The sequence below is a fragment of the Dipodomys merriami genome, unplaced genomic scaffold, assembly GCF_024711535.1.
Source record: "Dipodomys merriami isolate MVZ:Mamm:240054 unplaced genomic scaffold, mDipMer1.0.p SCAF_15, whole genome shotgun sequence".
Taxonomy (NCBI): Eukaryota; Metazoa; Chordata; class Mammalia; order Rodentia; family Heteromyidae; genus Dipodomys; species Dipodomys merriami.
Genome location: NW_027202826.1, coordinates 9,141,910 through 9,164,039, shown reverse-complemented (window position 1 = coordinate 9,164,039; position 22,130 = coordinate 9,141,910). Strand labels below are relative to the sequence as shown.

Sequence of the window (22,130 nt, the reverse complement as noted above, 5' to 3'; positions counted from 1 at the left end):
AAACTATAGAAAACGAGGGTAAAGCTAAATAAAATTATGGACCGGGAAAATTTTTGTGTCCAGTTCTCGCAAGTCCCTCCTCCCTGCTTCCCCCCCTGAGTTTTCTCTCTGATTCTTTCTGATGGTTTGTTCTGCCCAATCTTCTCAGAAAAGGGTCAGGTCAGGACAACCCCTCAGCTGAGGGTAAATTCGTCCATCTTTGACTTTTTCTAAGGTGATTTACATTTGAAGTCTTATCTTTAAATATATGATACAAAGGCTTTGCCTTTTTCTTTTTCCTTTTTGGGTCAGATTCCCAAGCACTATTCAAATGGTGGAAAGGTGTCTGCTGGGAGAGGGCCTTTTCCTGGCATCCTCCAAGGAAGATGTGTTCTCTTCTCATACCACGTGAGTCATGGCCAACCTGACTCTCCACACGTGTGATTGTCATGAGGAGGCTGACCGGTATCAGCTGTTCATTACACAAAGCAAAAAGTTTAAAGAATTATCTCATCGGAATCCAAAGATAACAGATAAAAAACCCCAAATAAAGCCGTTCCCCGCTTCCATGGATCATCCACTTAGCCAGTGAATGTTTCTGACTCTTACTTTGTCCTGATATGACTTTCTAGTCTTGACCATGTCATGTGCATTGTGGTTTTGATCACCATTCCTGGTAGGCTCTTCTGAGCCAATCTGTGTGAACATCACATCACCCACACCCAGCCAATCCACATTGCCATTCACTTAAATTGTCCCAGACACCACTGGTGGAGTGTTGAGTTCTCCTGTTGGGTCTGTCCTGTGTGTAGAGGGTCATTTCACTTTAATAAGCCCATTTGTCTCTCAAATAACCATAACAACAACAGAGAAGGGGCCAGAAAGTTCTTAGAACGCTCCTGAGAACAAGCAAGCAAGAGAGACACACAGGGCATACACAAGATTGAAATTGAACTTAGCTACAAGACTTTTCCATGTCCAGTTTTTCTCTATTTCTGATGAAGAGCTTGAATTCCTGAGCTCCTGCCTCATTCTGAGAAGCCGTCCACCCATCTGGGCCCGCACATGTTACGTTGCTATGGTTCTGATTTGCAAGGCTCAGGAAGAAAACGATTGCACTGTTTGCCGTGGGGATTACAGAAATAATTGTCACACTGGTTTTTGTATCTTAAAATTAGGAGTTCTTGGTGGTGGGGGGCTATTCTTTTAGCAGCATGATTCTACTGACTGAAAAGCTCCGTGGCACACAATATACTTACTCTGCTATGTAAATAAAGACATTATTGTGGGAATAATGCAGTTGGGGGGGGCTGCCTCTTCTGGTGGGCCTATCTGTCAATCTGGGTTTAGTTGGCTTTCTCAGCCTACCATTCTAATTACTGCTTTTCAACCTCCTAAAATGGGGAAGTGGAAAAGGGGATTGGCTACAACTGGGTTATTTAAATGGAATTTTCCAAATATACAGTATCTCCTCCTCGGATTGCAAGTTCACTCCCCCAGTCCTTCCTGCTCGCTTTAGAAGCCCTTGGCAGGGTGTTATTATGCACTGAGGGGCAGGGTTCAAGCTCCCTCTGTTTATGAAATAGAGGCCCATCAGTAAACTGCATGCATTTCCGTTGGTTATGCTTTGTTCCTGTTTCCTTCCCATTTCTACTGAATTTAAGGGTGTGGTTTCTTTCAGGAGATAAAGTCATAAATGCCATCAAGTGATCTGACCTATTGAAGCCATTAAGGTACTGACACTGTAGTTAATATAGGTAATTTGATGGGTGCCATATTCTAAATATTCTGTTATCATATATCTTCCCATAGGACTGTTCTGAACTTGAACTCAGGGTCTAGATGCTGTCCCTTAGCTTTCTTGCTCAAGACAAGGTACTCTACTACTTGAGTCATAGCTCTGCTTACAGCTTTTTGGTGCTTAATTGGAGATAAGAGTCTGGGGTAGACTTTTTTTTAAATTTAATTTTATTTTATTTGTGAACATACTGTACAGAGGGGTTACAATTACATGGGCAGGATAATGCGTACATTTCTTACCAAGCATTGCAGCCTCCTCCTTTGGTTTACCCTTCACATCCCTTCCCAGCCTCCCCCCTCCCCCCCAATCCCAATCCTTCTCCTTCCCCGCCCCCCCCCCCCCTGCACCGACGTTGTAAAGCTCGTTTTGGACATGACAACTTGTACTTCTCATTGTTGCAACAGGTCCGCCTGTATCTTTAAACAACTGGTTTTTCCCCATCTCCTCCACAAGTTATACTGACATCAAATATAGTGAAAGCAGGGGTTATACTGTGGGGGAGGGACATACAAAGCAACAAAGAGATAATCTTATAAATGCCTTAGAAACACAAGCATGAAAGAAAAAAACATTAAAATACATATCTAAGGGTTCATTTTCCTGACATCACATTATCTGACCTTTTCCGCTTGACTCATACATATACTAGATATTGCAAATAAGGGTCTGGGGTAGACTTTGACCCCGGATCCTCAGATCTCAGCCTCTTGAACAGCTAGGATTACCTGGATGAGCCATGGGTACATGGTGAATCTTTCTCTCTTTCTTTTTGTTGATGTGTTAGGGATCAAACCATGAGCCATGAGTGTGCTAAGGGCTTTGCCACCAAATCTATTGCTCTAGGATTTTTTTTTTTTTGAAAACAGATGTTGAAGTGCTAATTTGTGAGTGTGAAGGAAAACATTACCTTGAAAGGTGCAGATCTGTGACACTGTGAACTTGCAGAGGTGACACCTACCTTTGCAATATCCCCTTCTTATCAGTGGCTCAGAAACAGACACCCCAAAGCTACAATCAGAAAGGATAGAGCCTGTGGCACATTGGTTCAGCTTTCTTTCCATATTTTCTTAAAGACATGGCAGCCTGCTATGTACCCTTCTGTGACCAACTGGGAGGCAAATTTTCTCTCTTTATGACATGGGCAGTTCTTGTCTCCTTGCTCTCTGATCGAGATGCATGGTATGTATCAATGGACATGTTAAAATGAAACTCCCTTGTACAACTAATGGATGCTAATAAAAACTTTACATGGCTCATAATTCTTCTAAGCAGCTTAATATTTTCCCTCTTAAACCCTTCATTTCTCAACCATATATTGCTTCTGCACTATTCTTTCCCTGTTTATGTTGTAAGTTTCTTGGGGCGTTGGCTTTGCTCTCCTCTGTAAGGACACTGACGGACAAACCCAGGGTGTATTTTTCAATACTCATGTCTATTTATTTATTTATTTATTTATTTATTTATTTATTTGGGTCTGGTTGTGGGGCCTGAACTCTGGGCCTGGGTGCTGTCCCTCAGCAATTCAGCTCAAGGCTAGTGCTTACCACTTGAATCACAGCGCCACTTTTTTTCCTGCTTATGTGGTGTTGAGGAATCAAACCCAGGGCCTCATGCATGCAAGGCAAGCGCTCTACCACTGAGCCAACTTCCCAGCCCTACTCATGTCTTTTTAATGTGTACCTCGTCTCATGTTATTTCCCATGGCTTTTGTATTTCTTTGTAAGAATGATAACAGCAATGATGGTTACCAAAATCATTAATAGTTATATATTATCTGTTGTATAGTTTATAATAATATTATCATTTAAATTCTTGTTCCTGCTTGGTTTTCTATTTTCAGCTCAATTTCTTCTATCTTCTGTAATGCCTCTGTCTTTTTTTAATATAGGATGCTGTAGTGTTTTCCAGTTAACTTTGAAATTCTTGAGTCCTTGCTTTCTCTCTTTGCTTTTGTGACTACTCAGTTCACAAATGTTTCAGGTCTGTGTGTGTAACATCTATTCTCCTTGTCCTTTCCCTCTCATTGGGATACCTCCAATCTAAGCCTTCATCACTTCATGTCTGCTCTGTAGCCTTCTCTTCCTCCCATTGCCACCTACTGAATGAACTCTGTAGTAACATGGGTACAGCTATTGTAAACTTTAGTAACATATAGAGAAAGATTAAGGATTCAGTTTATTTAGGACTAGCACTTGAAAGAATACGCATGCGATAGTAAACTCGGTTTGAAAAGAGGTTGAGTTGTGAGGAAGCAGGTCTTTAAAGGCAAAAGGGAGGGATTGATGCAAGCTATTTGGGTACAATGGTGACTGATTTTGGACACCTGAAGCCTGAGTTGGTGTCAGTTCATTGCAGGAGATGCTGGGCGAGTGTTCTGGCTGGACGTGTTTTCTGAATTGCTGCTCTCTCCTTGTTACAGAAATGTATGCGTATGGGTGAGATTTATAAAGCATGGTGTATGTGGAATGGGAAGGAAGTTCTTGTGTGGTTTTAGAAATGCCCTGGAAAAGTACATCTCAGGCAGTAGGCAAGAGCTTTCCCCCTACATTATTTCTGAACTTTATTTTTTTCTCCCCCTCTGGGATTAGGGTTTGAACTCAGGGACATCAGCTCTTGCTTAGTTTTTTCACTCAAGGATGGTACACTACCACTGGAGTTACTTCCAACTCCTTGCTAGTTATTTGGAGGTAAGGGTTTTAGATTTGTCTGTTCAGGCTGGTTTCCAACTGAGATCTTTAGATAATAACCTAGGATTATAGATGTGAGCCACAAGCACTCAGCTTTGTCCTCTATATCTATCTATCTATCTATCTATCTATCTATCTATCTATCTATCTATCTATCTATCTATCTATCTATCTATGATCTATCTATGCATTTTTATTGTAAAGCTGATGTACAGAAGGTTACAGTTACATAAATTAGGTAATGAGCACATTTCTATTTCAACAGTTCACAACTTACCTCATTTACTCCCAGGTTTTCCCTCCCCAAATCCCTCCCTTACAAGTGATATAGTTTGTTTTCAATATAATGTCTACTGAGTGTCACTGCTGCATTTATTCACCTTTTGTCTCACCATTTCTGTGCTACCTTTCCCCCAAACAGATAAACTTACATACAAGACAAAAGGTATAGAAATCAAAAACAGGAGAAAACAAACAAACTAAAACCCAAAACAAAAACAAAAAACAAGCTAACAAAAACCTTGTGTTTCCATTTCTTGGAGTTCATTTCAATAAACATCATTTTATATAATCATATGCCCATAGCTATTAGCCTTTGTGATTCTCTCCAAAGAATATTCTTTTACCATCCAGTGTGTTTACTTGTAGATTTATAGGCACATTGTAATTACTACAAATGAGAGAAACCATGCAACCTATGTTTCTTTGGGTCTAGCTTACTTTGCTTAACATGCTTTCCAAGTCTGTCCATTTCCTTATGAATGGCACTCTATTATTCTTTCTGAAGGAAGCATAGAATTCCATTGTGTATATATATACTACATTTTCTTGATCCATTCATTCACTGAGGGGCATCTGGGTTGATTCCATATCTTGACTATGGTAAACAATGCTGTAATGAACATGGTTGTGCTGGTAGCTTTAGTGTGGTCTTATTTGTTGGCCTCTAATTTTTGTTGGAATCTAAAAAATACAATCTTGATATCAGCAACAGTCACATTGTCTTCCATGCCCCAAGTCATCATTTAATATAGGTAAAAAATTGAAACTATATAGTCTATATTTAATGCTTTTCCTAGTTGCTTGCTCACAAATGCTATACTTCAATTAACTGTGACCAACGTGCAATAATTGACACAGTCAAGTTTGTCTTAAAGAGTCTTTGGAATGCAAAGAGCTAATAACCAGAACTGATAGGTAGCATCAGAAAAGATCATCCTACCAAGAATATGAGCCATCAGTGGAATTCCCAGGCCACCAAGAGTTAGGAACATAGAGAGTACAGTCTGTAGTTATGAGGGATCATGGTAAAAGTTGCTAACTGCTAGATAGCAAAAAGCTGAGTGTAAATGGAGATAACAAAAAAGGTAATTTGCAAATGATGAAGCTTCCAGAGGACTGGTAAATTGTATACAGGAGACCAACAGGATTTGTTACAATGGGTGATAAATTGTATACAGATGATCAACAGGATTTGTCACAATGGGGCGAGAGCGGAGATTTTAGAATTAGATGCACTTTGAGACTGATTTTGTCTGGGGGATAGAGACAAAGGACTTGAGAAAAAAATTTTGATATTACTGTATGAAGAGGGGCAGTTGAGATTTTAGGAGGGCATGAGATCACCCTGGAAAGATCACCTGAGGGCAGACTATCTTTTCTTTCTATGGCAATTAGAACTAACAAACCTGGATACAAGTAAGGTAGATTAAAACATAGAAGCTGTTCACATGGAAGGCAAATGTGCTCATGGTTTGCTTAGTGTCTCAATTTATACCGTCAGTGGTTAGGATCCTGGAGCACCATTGGGAAGCCACTGTGTGGCATGTAATGAGGACAGAGTCGGGGGAAGAAGCAAACAAGGTCATTTATGGTTACCATAGTGGATCCAAGGAAAGAATGCTAGAATCACTGAGTTCTCATCTTCTGAAAAATGGTTGTCAGGCAGATCCTTCCAAAAGCACTTAAAATCCTCCATTGTATTAGGGAGTGGCCTATGTGTTTTTCAAATCACCATAAACAAGCATAGAGAAGCATAATTTGTTTTATACAACCAGTTGCTAGAAGCTATTTGATGGTAGAAATTGTAGTTCTACTCATGCACACTTTTCAAGCAATCTCTCTTGAAAATAAAGATGTTCCAGATAAGCGTTAGTAATAATGTCAATGAGGAATTGTTTTCCCAGGTTCTTTAAACACATCTGAAAAATTTATTCTGTTCTCTCATCCTTTTTTTCTTTAAATTTATGGGTTCCAAATGACATATCATAAGTGATTCTGAGCTATGTGCTATATTTAATTTTCAAAACCATTCTCTGTTACTGTCTAGAAAAATTTGAGAACACTATAGAAAAATTTGTTTGGCAGCTTTCAACAAGCAAGCTATTAATTATCCTAGTATATATTTAAAAGTTTTTTTCTTAACTTGTCTTAGTTCATGTTAGAAATCTGTATTATATTCATAGTAATACTATAGTAACCTTAGCTTTGTATTCCTTTGCTTTACTAGAATGTAACAGCAAACATTTAAAATAAAACCCCCTTAAAGAATTGATTTATTCTGTGTGGCAAGTTTTTAAATTAATTATATTCCTAAATTTACTCTTTAAATTCATGGGTTTACTTTATATTTTTCTTTCCATTGTGACTACATGATTCAATTTTTATGGATTTTCTTATGAAAATTGTGCTTATAATTTCTATCAGAATAGTATGTTGTGTCTTTGTAAGATCTCATGATGTATTAAGTTATGAACAAAGCTTCTTTGTGGATATACTTTGGGCTCAGAGGCTGTAATGCATACCAATTATTGTACATGAAGATTTAGATTTCGTCTCTAAATTAACATTTTGAAAACATGGCTTTCAGAATTTCCATAGCAGAAGAAATGCTCTTCTACTAGCAATGAAATTATTTTAAATAAATCTTTCATATGGAAATTTAATTACTGTCATTTTGATGGGCTGTTTTGCAAATAATTTTTTGTTGTTGTAAAGAACCACAAACAATAAGCTCACAACAATACACTAAAGGTTTTAGGGATAGTTAGTAACAATGTCCAAGACCTAAGGATTTTTTTTTCCTGCTGAGATATTTAATGGACTACATGGCTCTCTTCATTGCTGGGTTCATTGTGACCTGAATTAGGAAGTCTTTTGTGCCCTCACCCTTTAATTTAAATAGATAATGATTTTGTAATCAGGACTTCTCTGGAAAGAGCAAATTTATTGACACTGTAAATCAACTTCTGGATATAATTTCTTGCTGTTCATTGCATTGTTGGTAGATCTAGAGTCTATCCAGAAAATAAGACAGTGTTAATTCTGCCCCAAATTAAACTGTTAGTGGTTTAAGTCTAGTTAGAAAGAAAGGGGATAGAAGTTCAAGTAAATGAAATCCTGTTAGAAGATCAAGAGTATGTGGATATTTTCTTAGCACAGGAAAAGAACACCCTGCATATTTTATATAACTAACTGTGTGAATATATGAGAATGGTCCAAACTGAGACTTCTTCCACACAGACTACAGCTCTAGAGCTGAGACAATTTGTATTTGAAGGATAAAGAGCTCATATCCCAGGCACCATGGGTGATAAGCGTGTCCATGCGTGTGCTCCCCCTTAAAGCAACAGGTTAATTTTATCATAGATTGAAACAGTCATCCCAAACAAACTTTTTTTTTTATCTTTTAAGTCAAATGTCTTATAGATGTTGTTACAGTAATGGGAAGGTGACTAACACAAAGGTCAATTGATTTTATTTATTTATTTATGTTTTTGGTCTGTCATGGGGATTGAACTCTGGGCCTGAGTGCTGTTCCTCAGCTCTTCAGCTCAAAGCTAGCACTCTACCACTTAAGCTACAGCACCACGTCTGGTTTTCTGGTGGTTTGTTGGAGATAAGAGTTTCATGGACTTTCCTGCCGGGGCTGGCTTTGAACCATGATCCTTAGATCTCAGCCTCCTACATAGCTAGCATTACAGGCGTGAGCCACCAGCGCCCAGCTCAACTGATTTTTTTCCCAAGTTTCCAAAGCAGTTCCATGGGACAAACCTCCTCCATATGGTACTGGAAAAAGTGGATAGCCAAATGCAACGTAAGTAAATAGCATTACAAAATGTTGGCCCTCCAGGCTGCGCCTGTCATGAGAGCGATTTTAACTATGTATCTCTTCCACATTCCTACTCTTATTTCTCTCCATTGGCTTTTCTCCAAAGCCAATGTGTGCAGCCCTGGCGATGTATTGAGATGCTGTCTTCCCATGGCTGCCATGTAATAAATCTCTTTTTCTGCCCTTCAATTTTTTTAAAAAATAATTTATTTAATTTATTATTTATGTGGTGCTGAGGAATTGAACCCTGGGCCTCAGGCATGCTAGGTAAGCACTCTACCACTAACCCACATTCCCAGCCCCTTCAATTTTTTTGACCATCATCTCATACCATATTAAAGGGTTAACACCACCAGATGGATCTAAATGTAAGATGTGAAGCTTGAAAATCTCCAGAAGAAAATGTAATAGAAAATTATAACCATCTCTCAACTTCATTTATTGATTTTTATTTTATTGTAAAGGTAATGTACAGAGGGGTTACAGTTAACATAAGTAAGGGACTGAGTACAATTCTTGTTGGACATTGCTTTCTCTCCCTCACTCTCTCCCACTTTCCTTGCCCCACCTCGCCTCCTCTCCTCCCCAGGTTGTAATGCTCATTTCCAACATAGTGTCTTATGAGTATCTCAACTTGATTTTAAAAGCCCTACAACTTTTTTTGGTCAGTTGTGGGGCTTGAATTCTGGGCCTGAGCACTGTCCCTGAGCTCTTCAGCTTAGGGTGAGTGCTCTACCGCTTGAGCCTTAGCACCACTTCCAGCCCTACAACTTTTGACAAACTCGTAAGACAATTGAAGGGATAAATTCATCAGCACAATCAACCCAACTCAGAGATGTACATTTTACAAAGCAGCCTTGGCCTTCTGATGAAGATAATTCTTCAAACCTTGAGTTGTTCCCTGGCTGTGTTTTTAGGTATTCTTTGGATGAATCTTAAGATGATAAGGTGAACAAGCTGAGGAAAAAGTTTATCAGCATGACTAAGACCAGATACAGGTGCTTGGCACCCAAGTTGGAGAGATTATTGAAGTAGAGACTGTAAACAATGGACAGAGCCAAAGGAAGGGCTCTGTCTAGACCTGGTGTCACTTGGTGTGTGGAGGTGAGTGCTGCCCTATAATGTTTGGCAGATCTGTTCACAGTCTCACATTATTATGTTTCAACTTTACAGTATAAACTCTTGATTCTCAAACCATGTGCTTAGACCTTCAGAGTTGCTGAGATGAATTCACAAGGCCACAGCGCCATAGTTGAGATACTTAAGGAAATACAGCAGCAGTTAGAAATGGCAAGGTTTACAAGATCAAAGTGGCTTACTTATTATTAATAATGTTAATTTTAAACAGTGCCACATTTGTTTCAGTGATGCTGTATCTTTGCATAGTCTGGAGTTTTTGATGGTTACTTTGAGGTTAAAAACAACTCTGAGGCAACAAATAAAGTGTGGAATAGGGAAGAAGGGGGGAGGGGTGGGGTATAATGGCAAGATAGGGGAATTTTGTTTTGCAAAGAGCTTGCACATCTTGTTTAATAAGTGTCATTATTAAAAAAATAATTCTTTTAATTTTTTGTTAGCTATGGGGCTTGAACTCAGGGCCTGGGTGCTGTTCCTGAACTCTTTCAGAAAAGTAGGTTAGCACTTTACCACTTTGAGCCCCAGCACCACTTTAGGTTTTCTGGTGGTTCATTGGAGATAAGAGTCTCATGGACTTTTCTGCCCAGACTGGCTTTGTACTGCAATCCTCAGATCTCAGCCTCCTGAATAGTTAGGATTACAGATGTGAGCCATCAGCACCTGGCAATAATTCTTTTTTTTTCAATTTGTCTTTATTGTTTTATCCACTTAGTAAGCAGAACAGCTTACTTAATAAGCAGCACAGTGAGAGTTTCTTTTGGCTAAGAGGTGCTGGGAAAATATTACTAGGATGCTAAGAATTCTGCCATCCAAGAAAGTCTAAGAATCTTTGAAGTATTTGTTTGTAAGTAAGAGCAAAAGCTATTTGTTTTTTGCTAAATCAAAATCTTCTGTACCATAAATAGTTCCTGAAAACAACTGCTGGTAAATGAAATTTTTGTTTTCTTTTTATTTCCTACTTAGGAACTTTCTCAAGAAATGGTGAAAGGTAAACCTTCTGGCAGTAAGAACATGAACTCAATTCTCAGTCTTTCCTGTTTCTTGTCTGTCTCCAAGTAGGGGCTTGCTTTTGGAAAGGCTTAACACACCTCAGTCACGGCTGGTGGACTCCAACACTGGCTGAGTCTGGTTCTGAGGCTGATGGGGATAAGATGGTAGTGGCAGTTGGGAAGAAGACAGGGGAGTGAAGAGGTATTAGGTATCATGGGGGTCTGAACTTGGTAGGAGAAGTAAGTGCTGAGTATCACACGGGGTGAACGTGTTCAGAGTATGGTATGTTCATCTGTGCAAACCACTCAATGATCACAATGAAACTTTTGTACAGTTAATATACTTGAATTCAAAAAAAGATCCACCAACTTCCAGAACAGGATGAAAGCAACACTAGACAATATGTGAGTGAACAAGGCCTGGTTGAATGCAGAGACAACTACTTATGAAAATAGGTAGCCTGTTGTATATGGTTTATTCACCTGGCTGTATTTTTGCTAACTACTGATTTAGACTCTGCTATTTAGATCATTATTTCTTGATCAATGTATATTAATTTCTTGATCAATGTATATTAATTTCTTGATCAATGTATATTAATTTCTTGGTCAATGTATATTAAGTCCAGGTGCTGTGTGCTAATAGATTACATGTGTGCATTTATTCACTAGTCATGCTAATTCTATGAGGTAGGTGAGTGCTCTGAAAATTCTATTCTTATTCCCTTTGTAGGAAGGAATAAGGAGATAAATCATAAGGAGAGCTGGGATGTTAGACCCTTTGTTCTTAAATACAACCTTTTACTAATTGGTAAGAACTAGGTTAGTAATTTATTTTATGCCAGTGTTATTTTGATTTCAGTACTCTTATACACTTGGAAACGTACCATGATGATTTGTAGGTTGTAGTGTTTTTTTTCCTGTAGTTTCTGTCTTGCATCTTGAGATTTAAACACAAACCATAATTGTCCATTTTGCATCTGATGCTTAGCAAGTAGACATTAATATTTATATGTTCTGTGGCGTATCATACCCCATTGGTGTACTGAGTGTGAAGAACTCTCAAGAGCAATAGCCAAGAATGCATGGGAGAAGGGCTTTCGGAACCACTTGACAAAACTATAGCGGAAGATGACAACTGAAGCCTGAGAATAGACGCAAGCTTAGTTCTGTTCTTCATACAGAGGCAGGTGCCAGCTGAAGAAATTAGAGCAGGTCAGCTAGAGGGGTTTAATTCCAGGCTCATGGCAGGGCCTCCTTTGTGAGGTTCTTTGGTCTTTTCTCTCTCCACAGCACTGAGGTCTCAAGTCCAACTCTCTGTGATTTGTGTGGATGCAGTGATCTATAAAACAAGCATCAGAAATCACCTGGAATTCTCTCTCTCTCTCTCTCTCTCTCTCTCTCTCTCTCTCTCTCTGTATTGGTACTGGGGCTTGAACTCAGGGCCTGGATACTTTCCCAAAGCTTTTTTTTTTTACTCGAGGTTAATACTCTACAGCCCACAGCTCCACTTACAGCTTTTTAGTGGTTAATTGGAAAGAAGCTTCTTGTGGGCTTACCTGCCTGGGCTGGCTTTGAGCTACGATCTTCAGTTCTCAGCCTCCTGAGTAGCTAGGATTACAAAAGCAAGCCTGGCTAAGTCTCTTAAAATTTATCTTTGCATTTTTCCAGGAATGACCTCGTAAGACATGTGTTGTGAGACAAAGCCTTTTGATAGCAGCAATACATCTGCCAGGCAATGACAAAGATTATACATGAGGGATAGAGAGAGAGAGAGAAAGAGACAGAGAGAGAGAGACAGACAAAGAGAGAGAGATAGGCAGAGAGAGATGGAGAAAGAGACACAGAGAGACAGAGATTGGTAGGTAAGTAGGAGTACTTGGAGCAGTAGTATTTAGACAGGGAGAAGGTTGTGTGCAGACCAAGGTAAGAAAGAGCTTGAAACTTTCTAGAATGGGAAAGAAGTTCACTGAATCTGTGGATAGAGTTCAAGGGGGAAACGAGGCCTTGGAAGAGAAAGCAGAAGGCAGATGGTAGAGGACTTATATGCTAAATTAAGATGTTTTGAATTTTATTACAGAACAATGGAAAGCCAGGATGTGAAATGAGCAGATTTAGTGAAGACCATCCACCAGAAATCCATTTCTCTGAGCCAAGTTTTTTCAGTCTTTTGATTCTTGTCCTCAAAAGTGACCCATAAGAGAAGAACCAAATTGTAATTTATAGGGATATTGAGACAACGCTGTTTTTTTAAATGTGTGAGTGCTTGTGGAACAATTCCATGATAAACAGATTCAGGCAAAATTCAAATTTCATGCAAGAAGGTATTTTGTTCAGACCCTAACAGCTAGGACAAACATCTAAAAGAAGACTAAATCTTTCAGCCAGTTAATGACCGCATTCACTTCTATTAGCATTTGGTAAGTAACCTTAGCCCCAACTAGAGCACTGAACATTTGGAAAGCACTCTGAGTTTTGGAGAAACCTGCTGCTGGTTCAAAATTTTTGTGTGGCTGATGGAACAATCTGTCCCTGTTATGGTGCCCTGATACCTCGACGGAATAGAAAGATTGCAAGCTGTACAATTGGGAAACCGACAAAAGTCAAGCTGTCCTGACTTTTCTAGTTTAGCCTTTGAATTGTCAGCTTCTCCATAAACTGGGACGTGTTTCACACAGGAGGAGGTCCATATTGTAGAATGCTTATGACTTATTTTTCCCCCCAGATTGAATTAAAGATATGATTGTTCTATGAAATATGAAGAGAGTATGGCCAATGAATCAGAGGATGACTAAAAATAATCCCACAGTGCCCTTTGATGGAGAAATCCTAGTTTACACGATAGAGCAGGATACGGCAATACTAATTCCTGTCATTGTTCAAAGAGTGAGTCCTAAGGTTTGATTTCTTTCCACTGTACTTCCTGTAGATGATCAATAGGGTGAGAACATTCATGAGCAGTAAATTCAACTTACTACTTTCTGCCTGAAGCCATTGGGCAAAATTCTTTTTTATGCCCCAAGCTAATAAACAAGAATCTAGTATTTTTATGCCTTTGTTGCCTTTCAGAATTTGAAAAGCAGGATTTTTTTTAATTCTAAGTTATAAAAAATACTCTTTTCAGAATTGCTTTTGGATATGTATACAGTGAGAGTATTATTCAAAAGATTAAAAAATAAATGTTAAGTATTTGGCATAATATTTTGAGATGCTTAGTTAAACTCAGAGGACTTCTGTAAAATTTCACATTACAATATCAAATTCTTTTCAAATGAGGCTTGTGGGGAAATTATCTTGATCACTTTGGCTCTGGTAATAATGTCATTCATTCAGTATGCTTTATTCTGTGTTTTTAAGTGCTAATTTTGATTCTGAGAAAATTAAGAAAGGCAGTGTGATAAAATCAATTCCTCTTTTATGCAAAAAGAAAAAGAGCATTTTTTGTGTGTATGAGTGTGTGCTTTATTTTTGCCTTCCAAGTGTGAGATCTTTTTCAAGACTTGGCTTATTTTGTTTTTCCATTTTGAAGAGGAAACAGTAGTTGTTAGGCCACAGTTGGAACTTTCAGGTTTTTCTACCCCTATTCTTGACAATCATAGGGGACATTTTGCACCTGCAGTAGAGAAAAAAGGGATTGTGAGTCTAGAAGTTGGAGGTAGAAATATTATAATAGTATATTAGGCTACTGTGTTCAAATAAGAGTAGATGAACAGGCCATGGAAGAGGCGTGTCTCTCAAGACCCACTAATGGCTGGGGAAGGAAACACTGGGACTAAGAAGGTCTTCCTCAGTGGACAGTGTTTAGAATTAGCTCTCTTTCCAGAGGAAAGAAGAATCTCCTTATAATGGAAGGAAATCTCACTTAGGTATGTGTATTCACCATTATCTCAAGGATAGTTTCTACATCCTACCAGCTGTTTAAGAGGAAAATATCCAGTAATTCTTTTTATTTTCCCTACCACCATGGCAGACCACTAACTATGAGTAGCTTAGGAAGACTGATAAGAACTAGGCTTTCCCAAACTGAAGTGTTAGAGCATGTTCTCTCCATTTCTATATTGTAGTGGGCTAGGAATGCTGATTCTTAGGCTCTCTCATTGTTTAATTTTTCTAGCTTCAATTGTTATTTATGTATTCTCATTCTTGTTCTGCTTTCAACTCCATTGGTTTCTTAGTGTTTTTTCTCAATAGATACTTAACTTTTAAATTTTTCTCTGTCAGTTTCCTCCCTAATTTTTAAATCAGTTCTTTTTAAAATTTTAAGTAGTTGTACCAAGGAAGTGCTGTTTAACAAAGCCATTTATGAATACAATGTATATAGATCAATGTCACAACCCTTCCACATTCTCATCCCCATTCAGTCCACCCCCTTCAGTCCACCCCTTCCCTTACTTTTCTCCATTTTGTGGTATATACAATGCTTTCTTGAGTGCATTCTCTCTCCTTCCCTGTTTTATTCATCCACCTTCTCCTCTTGGCCCCATTTCCTGGTGCTGATTTTGTTGGGCTTTTACCTAGTTTTTCTAAAAGATTATACTATTTGAGTTCTCCACTGAGTGGATTAACTTTCAGTTTCTCCCTATTTTTCCAAGTTCCTCACTGTCCTCAATGTATCAAATTTATAAACTAACAATCTAGACTAAACAACTAAACTAACAATCACTGTACTTTGGGTATGATCCTTAGCCAGTCTGGGACCCTTCTAACTCATCTGGAATGTGTAGGGGATGGGCTGACAAACTGGTGAAATTCAGTGGAGGTCATTCTAGGATTAGGTTCTGTAGAAACAGACTCTTAGAGAGGGTGGGTAAGGCTGGCAATCAAGTTGGGAGGATAGGTTAGGACAGAGGGAGAACTAACAGGCCACAGGAAAGCAGCCGAGGCCTCTCTGTCAATCTTATGGGAAGCTATGGGGATAGGAAGAGCACATAGAACTGTCTCAAGTTGAGTCAGGCCTTTGTTTCTGTGTCAGCCAGGTGTCACCTTTGGATGCCTCTGGAGTGGGCACATGACCTTGGGAAAGCCACATATCAGTGGCAAAGCTGAGCAGGTGCCTAGCTGAGACACGAGCAAAGGATCTGCTCAGAATTGGAATGGATGTGTCGGGCTTAAAGAAGGATTTGACAGAGCACTGTTTGCTGCTACTGGTACTTTGGGAGTCACAATTCTTATCGTGTGGGAATAGAGTAGCTCTCTGTCCCCACCAGCCAGGACCTTCAACCATTCTCACATTTCCCAGTAGTTTTGGGGATCCAGATTAATAAGCATTGGAGAATCACTGGGTTAATGTCGACTCTAATATTGTTTCTGGTCAAGAGAATAATCTGTAACTTATTATACCATTTCAACAAAATAATATTTATCAAAATGAATGCAGGGAAATGGAAACAAGAGGGTATTCTTCTTTATTGCTGTTTGTGTTTTCCTTTCTTTTTGTTTGTTCATTTATATGTCTTCTGGAGGATAATGAAAGGGCATAGAAAGGGGACAAAGGATGAAAATACAGCAGTGATACTCCCTGGATGCCATGTTGAAAAGAAACTATACAACTGTGGATGGGCATGGGAAGGAAGGCCATGGAGAGAAGGAAGAGACGTGTGATATTGTCCAAAATGAAAGTACTCTTTACCTGACTTACGTGGCCATATCCCCCTTGTATGTCACCTTTACAATAAGAATAGATAAATTAAAAAATCGGGCCAATGAATGAATCTGTTGTGACTTAAATAATGCCATTTTGATTCTGGGAAATAGTTCTATGGAATTGCTATGAATTATCCAATTAGCAGCCTAGTGATAGTATGCTTTACTTTTATCTCTGCCAATTTGGATCTCTGTAAATATCATTGATATTGTGGATGAGGTCTACAGAGTTAGGCAAGGAAATGGACTTGTATAACTCAGGCTATGCCACTGTGACTTTTTTTTCTTTTAGGCTGGTCCTGGGCTTGAACTCAGGGCCAGAGCATTTTTACTCAAGGATAATGCTCTACCACTTTGAGCTATAGCTCCAGATCTAGCTTTTTGATAGTTAATAGAGGTAGAGTTTCATGGGCCTTCCTTCCCAGGCTAGTTTTGAACGGCGATCCTCACATTTCAGCCTCCTAAGTAGCTAGGATTATAGGCATGAGCTACCAGCATCCACCTCCCTGTGATTTTTCTAAAAATCCATGTATGTACTAATCCATGTACTAATGCTTCTAAGCACCCCACTGAGAATGTAGAGAGAAAGCCAGACAGAAGGGGGCAGGAAAATTGCTTGGCATTTTATTGACAATTTGTATTTAAGAAAAACCAGAACATTTAAAAGAAATAAGCAATTGTTGGGAAGAACATGGAAGTGTTTTCAATTTTGACTCTGTCATTCAAAGTCTCTGGGAGGTAACCTGGTATTCTAGTGTAATGAGTTTAGATTAGTTCAACTCTATTTTTTTTAATATCTATTAACAGTTCACAAAGAAGTAACTGCTGTTAGCCTAGCCTTGTTCCCAAGGGCCCAGCTGGTGCTGGGTTTGGCAGCCTTGCTGGAGAAAGGTTTGGTGAGTATGAAGACTAAAATAACAAATTTGTTTTGAGACTGAGTGCTTCCAGAACTAGATTGGAGACTTGAAAAATTATTTACCAAAATATCCAGCAATCATCTATGACCAGCAGAACCTGTTGTCTTCCATATTAACAAAAATTCTTGGCTGAATATTTATTTGTTTACAAAAATAAAATGAATTGAGACTTAGACAGCAGTTCATGACATATTTGCTTAAAACAGGTTAGGCAATCATTACAGCACAATTTGACTTGTGCACATAGTTTTAGAATACAATTTTCCTAACATTGTATTTAAAAAGTAGAATGTTAGCCGGGTACTGGTGGCTCACGCCTGTAATCCTAACTACTTAGGAGGCTGAGATCTGAGTAGCTTGGCTTGAAGCCAGTCTGGGTAAGAAAGTCTTGTGAGACTCTGATCTTCAATTAACCACAGAAAACTGGAAGTGGAGCTGTGACTCCAGTGGTGGAGTGACAAGAAAGCTCAAGGACAGTGAGCAGGCCCTGAATTCAAGCCCCAAGATTGCCCCAAACCTTCCCCCCAAATAGTTATTAAAGATATTGTCATATATACTAGAAATGTATTCCCGAGAGATTTTAATTTTTTAACTTTGTTTATGGTATATTTTCTAGCATGAAAGTAAGAATCTGATATTTTTTTCAATTTTTTATTGTTATTAAAAAGGTGATGGTCAGAGGGGCTATCGTTACATCTGTCAGGTAATGAGTAACTTTCTGACTTTAAGTGTCAAGTCTTTTAACATTTTCTGCCTGTAACCTGGGAAAACTTACTCTGTTTACCCTCTGGCTCCTGCGGCTGTAGATGAAGACTGCCGTGTGATAGAGACCTACTGACGGGGTTGCTGTGTCTGATGATAGCCAATATTCTCATATGTATTCAAATGTTTTTGTTCTTTCATGTGATTGTTTCCAATGCATTTATTTATAAGATGATTTCTTTGTTGCTTTGTATGTCCCTCCCCCACAGTATAACCTCTGCTTTCACTGTATTTGATGTCGGTATAATTTGTGTCGTTTAAATAAGGATACAGGTGGACCCATTGCAGCAATGAGATGTACAAGTCGTTATGTCGAAAACGAACTTTACAACTTTGGTGGTGGTGGGGGGGGGTGGGGAGGATTGGGTGGGTGGGAGGGGGGAGGATGGGAAGGGATGGGAAGGGGAAACAAAGGAGAAGGCTACAATGCTTGAAAAGAAATGTAGTCATTATCTTGCCCATGTAATTGTAACCCCTCTGTACAGTATTTTCACAATAAAAAATAAATAAAAATTAAAAAAAAATCTCAGGCGTTCCAATGGAATTCACTTTCCACCCAGCAGGGGGCAGAGCTCCTGAGTGGACACTCTGGAATGTTCAGAACTTTGGTCAGCAAGATGCGAAGGTTGACCAGGCACTGATTTCTGCTCTTTGTCTTCTAATCTCTAGACCTCATAACCTGTTTTATTAGCAAGTTAGTAATCAGTGGCACACACTTTCCTGTATAACACCTGCTTACACACATTAACCCATACAGTCCTTCGCTAAGAGAGATTTTTTTAGAGTCTATTCCACAGCTACCAACCCAAACCAAACCAAAACAAAGAATAAAAAAAAACAACAACAAAGAACAGAAACCAGAGGTGCTGAATAATTACACAGCCAGCTCATAGTTTAAAAAAATCCAAAAAAGGATCGTAGTACTCTGCCTCAGACTTCCCATTTTATGTAGTTTTCCAAATAGTGCAACTTTTCAACATTATAGTGTCAGAATACTTGGCTTTTTGTGCTAAGGTTAAAAATGCTTGTTTAATTATTTTCAGGCTGCTTTTTAAAAATCATTTCTATTCTCTCATTCTGAACTTGGAGGAAGGGGAGCTAAGGTTGCAGACTGGTTTGCTGTCTTGCTCATCAGTGTATAACTGATGATGAACTTGCATTCATCTTGCTTTCTCTAAGGGATGGGGGCTGTACTTTCCGTTAAGATCTGAAAAGCCTGAGGAGTAATATTAGCATCTCGAATGATACTGCCCTTCTGGGAAATTGTGGTGTCAGTCTGTCCTTTCATTACGTGTGAAGATTGCAATAAAACTCCTCACAGAGTGGAATTCTCAAAAGCTTCTTCATGTATATCTCAGTCTTAGTAACAAGGCTTTCTGATTTAGTATCACTTTGGTATAGGGGATTCAACTAAAAGAAATCTCCAAAATATAAGAGAATGAGTAACTACAAAAATGGTGAAAAATTTGAAGGCTTCTGCATTTGGACTAACTCAGATTTCTAGCCAGCTTTTCACTTTTAGAAAATCTCCAAGACATGTAAGCCCTGTTTTTTTTTTCCCTCTACTTTTCTACCTACTATTGTTTAGGTCTCAAATTTTTTCCCCTAGTTTTGATTCCAAGTTTTTTAAAATTTTTATTTATTTTTTATTGTGAAAATACTGTATAGAGAGGTTACAATTACATGGGCAAGATAATGACTACATTTCTTATCAAGCATTGTAGCCTCCTCCTTTGTTTTGATTCCAAGTTTTAGTGCCCCAAATCACCAAATGAATGTATACATGTTCATTCAAAAGTCCCAAATTCTCTCTCTCTGTATATATATGCACTCTAATATATATATATATATATATGTATATATATGCACTCTAACTGAAGTGATGTAATATTGAAAAGTTACAAGCTGGTGGTGTTGGTCAATTATAATCAAGGTCATGGATGGCTTTTTCAAGTGATTGCATTGCTATCAGGACTTGATGATAAATCTGTACCACTGAAAATGCAGTTGACTTACCTTGGCAATTTTGATTTATTAGACTTGCTATGGCAAGGTTGTCCATTTGGTAGTCCTTGTTTTATATTCTAATAGCTAAGAAACATATAAATTTGAGGCATAGCATTGGCTTAGCAGTTTCATATTTCACAGAAAGCATCTGACCAGAGAACTTCACTTTCTGATCTTTCTATTATGACAGTAGAGTTTTCACATAGTGACGATACTCAATTTGCATTTTAGAGCTCCTCTTTTCACAAACTGCTGTGATTTCAAAGAACTGTCAGAAATACAATAAATGAGTGAAAATTATGCATGAAGAAGCAGCTTCACTTGGGGCAGAAACGTTAAATAGTTTCGTAGAGGACACCAAAGAACTAAGTGATTGATAAAACACATTCAGTTAAGCTTCTGTTGAAACTTTTCCTTAAAATAGATACAACAACCGTCAGGGATTTTTTTTACAATTAGAAATTGTGCTTAATTTTAATTATACAGGGAAATTTTCTAGCATGTATCTGGAACGCCATAAAGAAAATTCTTGAATGAAAGGATAAGAGCTTAATGTATATGGACTTTGATTGCCAAGATGTTCAATAAATTGTAGAATTAAATGACCCATCAGCCAGGCACAGGTGGCTCACACCTGTAATCCTAGCTACTCAGGATGCTGAGATCTGAGGATCACAGTTCAAAGCCAACCTGTGTAGGAAAGTCTGTGAGACTCTTATCTCCAATTAACCACCAGAAAACCAGAAGTGGCATGTGGCTCAAAGTGGTAGAGCACTAGTCTCGAGCAGAAAAGCTCAGGGACAGTGCCCAGGTCCTAAGTTCAAGCCCCATAAGCAATAACAACCACAATAAAAAGAGCCATTAAAGCAACAACCTGCAGCCCAAGCGTTCTTTCTTCCCCTCTGCCCAACCTTCTCTTTCACTCTCCTTCTTGCAGCTGGGCCCCTAGCACATCAGGAGAAACTGTGGGATGTTAGCTCTGTGCAGATGTTCTCCTCCTCCTCACCAGGCCTTGTTGGCCTGATGTTTGGGTGTTTAGCATCATCCTTGAACTCTTCCCAGGTGTGATTGTAGCACCCTGGTTGTCCCTGCTTTATAGAATGATGCAGGAGGGAAACATGGGCCAATGCCATATACATCCTGAAGAATGTTCAGGGCATTGTGGTCTGTGTTCTGAGACTACCGAAGCTGAACTAACTCTACTAAGTTGAAAGCTGTCAGAGAGGGCTGCAGTGTCATTTTCAATTGTGGCTCTGGTGTTGTCAATAGTGGATCGTTTGCTTTTGTAGTTCAGTGCACCCATTGAGAACAGGCCGGCCTTTGGATGTGTTTCAACATTGACATTTATGAGCCCAGTGGTTTGTATCAGGGATGTGGAGCTGTGATTTGGCACTGCCACATGACGTTAACTATTTTAAGACATGAAACGTATAGAAGACTCATCCTTCATCAACTTTTGTTTCTTTGGAAGACCACACCACGGAGCTGAGCCTCTATTGGTCTCTACTGGAGTAGAAGAGCTCCTCTGATTGGAGACAGTGTGATGGCCTCAGCCAATTACCACCTAGTGCATCACATGCAATCATTTCTGGTTCTAGAACTCTTTAGGTTTCAATAGAGACAGGCATTTGTGAGTATTCATGAGTACCCACAAGAAAGCTACTTGAGTTATTCACGATGTTTTTGGAATTTGTTTAAAAAGTTTTAAACAAGATAACGTTGGATAAGTATTTAACAAGAGTAGGGAGAGTACATGGTTAGATACTATTAAGCAACTCAAATCATTTTGATTTGGGGATAGTGAAGTTATCCTGGAAGTTTTGTTGGAGCTAACATAAAAAAGGTAAGTAGGTAAGTAGTATTAATTTGTTTAATATTTATAATCATTTTCTTTTTTTTTAAGCCTTCAAAACTTTCAGTAAAGCAGGCATAATGATATAGACATTGAATTGCAGCAGTTGGGAGGCTGAAGTAGAAAGATCACTAGTTTAAGGCCAGCCTGGGTGATACATAGTGAATTTCAGGCCAGCCTAAGCTACAAAAGGAGACTTTGTCTCAAAACCAAAACCAAAACAACAGCAAAAACCTCAGCAAACA

General features: G+C 38.8%; 1 protein-coding gene across 5 annotated transcripts in view; it reads left to right on the top strand.

Moving 5' to 3' along the window:
• Positions 1-22,130, top strand: part of Iqcm (IQ motif containing M) — a 273,787-nt gene that overhangs the window by 32,121 nt on the left and 219,536 nt on the right. Inside the window, exon 2 of one of the 5 annotated variants that reach the window (XM_070022185.1) lies at positions 17,155-17,243. The exons of 2 other annotated variants lie outside the window; for them this stretch is intronic. The gene's annotated coding sequence lies outside the window, so the exon portion shown is untranslated. Of the gene's footprint in view, positions 1-17,154; positions 17,244-21,677; positions 21,885-22,130 lie in introns of those variants that run through there. 2 more of the 5 variants (XM_070022184.1, XM_070022186.1) reach the window with 2 other exon arrangements.